The sequence below is a fragment of the Pteropus vampyrus genome, unplaced genomic scaffold, assembly GCF_000151845.1.
Source record: "Pteropus vampyrus isolate Shadow unplaced genomic scaffold, Pvam_2.0 Scaffold15470, whole genome shotgun sequence".
In the NCBI taxonomy this organism is placed as follows: Eukaryota; Metazoa; Chordata; class Mammalia; order Chiroptera; family Pteropodidae; genus Pteropus; species Pteropus vampyrus.
The window spans coordinates 1-1,993 of NW_011904251.1; the positions used below are offsets into that span (position 1 = coordinate 1).

General features: G+C 30.8%; 1 pseudogene; it reads left to right on the forward strand.

Moving 5' to 3' along the window:
* Window positions 1-1,330: 1,330 nt before the first annotated feature.
* LOC111735117 lies at window positions 1,331-1,449 on the forward strand (annotated as a pseudogene).
* The last annotated feature ends 544 nt before the right edge of the window (window positions 1,450-1,993 follow it).

Genomic DNA, 1,993 nt, shown 5'->3' on the forward strand with positions numbered 1-1,993 from the left:
TATGTATAAAAATTATTGAGAAAATTGTTTCTCATTAAATTCCTAGCAGTTTGTTTTTATTTCATTAAGACCTCCCCAGATGCTGCAACTTTTTTGTTTGTTTGTTTTTGTTTTGATTACTAGAGAATCTTATTTTATAATAGTGGTAATTTAAAAGTGGTAATTATAAAAGTAATTTATAATAGTGGTAATAGTGGTAATTTAATAAAACTATATCACATTTACGTTGAGAAATTTTATCTTCCATAATAGGTCACCTAAAAAGCAAGTAATGAAAATACAAAACTAATAATGGAAGAAATCAAAGAAGAGCTAAATAAACGATGAGAGACTTAATATTATTAGCATGTCAAGTTTTCCGAACGTGATCTATAGATTCGATACAATCCCAATCAAAATCCTAAAAAAATATTTCATGGATACCGACAAACTGTCTCTAAAAAGTTTATATGGAAACCACCCAGACAGTCAACACAAAATTGAAAGAGAAGAACACAAATAAAGGACTGACACTACCTGACTTCGACCTGCTATGAAACTACGGTGATCAAACCAGTGCAGTATTCATGAAAGAGTAGACAAATACATCAACAGAACAGAATAGACAGCCCAAACACAGATCCAAAAAAGGGTAGTCAACTGACCATTGATATGCAAAAAAAAAAAAAAAAAAATTAAGCTAGACACAAACCTTATAGAATAACAGGAACTCTCATTCATTGCTAATGATATAATACAATAATTGCACTCTTAGGTATTTACCTGATTCGTTGAAAAGCTATGTCCACACAAAAACCTGCACCTAAATATTTATAGCAGCTTTATTCATAATTGTAAAAACTGGAAGCAACCAAGATGTACTCCAACAGGACGTTCTGAATAAACAAATTGCAGTATATCCATGCAGTGGAATATTACTCAGTAATGTAAAAAAGTGAGCTATCAAGCTACAAAAAAAATATGGAGGAAATTGAAATATATATTGCTAATTGAAAGAAGCCAGTCTTAAAAAGGTATTATGATTCCAATTACATTACATTCTGGAAAAGGCAAAACTATAAAGTAAAATGACTAGTGGTTGCCAGGAAAGAAGGAGGAATGAATAAATAGAGCACAGAGGACATTTAGGGCAGTAAGATTATTCTGTATGATACTGTCATGGTGGATACATGACATTATACATTTGTCAAAACTCATAGTATGTCCAAGTCAAATAGTGAACCCTAATGTAAACTATAAACTTTAGTTAATGTTAATGTATCAATATTAGCTCACCAATTGTGAAAAAATGTACCACACTAATGCAAAACATTAAGAATAAGATAAACTGGTCTACAGCCATGCCACCCTGAACATGCCCAAACTTATCTGATCTCGGAAGCTAAGCAGAGTCTGGCCTGCTTAGTACTTGGATGGGAGACCACCTAGGGATACTGGGTGCTGTAGGCATTAAAAAAAAAGAAGAAGATAAACAGTATCCTGAAGGAAGAGGGGTATAAGGAAACTTTCTGTACTACCTACAAAATTTTCCTCTAAATTTAAAAATGCTCAAAAAATAAAGTCTATTTAAAAAGTAAATATTGTTGCTTACTTCATATAAAATTTCAGTGAAACTTTGTCTCCAGATTTGGAGCCAGAAGAAATAGCAGTCAATTTGCTATCACATAGGTTCTAAGGATTGGCGTTTTCTTCACTCTAAATTACAAGCAGAGTATTTAAAATTTATTTTCCAGAAATATTCAATTATTCTTAGAGTAGAGAAAGTTATTTGAGAATAGTTTTCATTTGAAATATTTCAAAATAATTAATCTTATGTGAAAGATTGAATAAGAAACTAATAGCTTAAAAGAATCTTATTAATTCAATTTAGAAAGAGGAAGTATCTAGAAAAAATCTACTTCATATATACCTTCTTACCAAAAATTACAAAGTTTTCTTTTTTTTTTCCCCGCTTCATGGAGGCATACTTGAAATTGATATTTTTCCTCTAAAC